This window comes from Octopus bimaculoides, chromosome 16 (assembly GCF_001194135.2).
Source record: "Octopus bimaculoides isolate UCB-OBI-ISO-001 chromosome 16, ASM119413v2, whole genome shotgun sequence".
Classification (NCBI taxonomy): Eukaryota; Metazoa; Mollusca; class Cephalopoda; order Octopoda; family Octopodidae; genus Octopus; species Octopus bimaculoides.
Genome location: NC_068996.1, coordinates 24,275,756 through 24,276,252, shown reverse-complemented (window position 1 = coordinate 24,276,252; position 497 = coordinate 24,275,756).

The following is a 497-nucleotide window of genomic DNA, read 5'->3' as shown; positions in this document are numbered from 1 at the left end:
TCATACATACATACACATGTATACACATACACATACATACACATATATACACGCATACATACACATAAGCACATATACATACATGCATATACACACACATACACACAGGCATACATACACGCACATACATACATATACACACACATATGCATACATGCATGCATACATACATACATACACATACATACACATACATACATGTATACATACACATAAGCACATATACATACATATACACACACATACACACATGCATACATACACACACATACATACACATACACACTCATATGCATACATACATACATACATACAATCATACATACCTTTTGTCTATGTATGATTATTCTGATTATTAACTCTTTTGCAAACCACAGATGCCTGGCTCCACTGTATAGCAACACCACCACCACAATCACTACCACCACCACCACCACCACCACCACCACCGCCACCGACACCGCCGCCACCACTGCTGCTGCTGCTGCTGCTGCTGC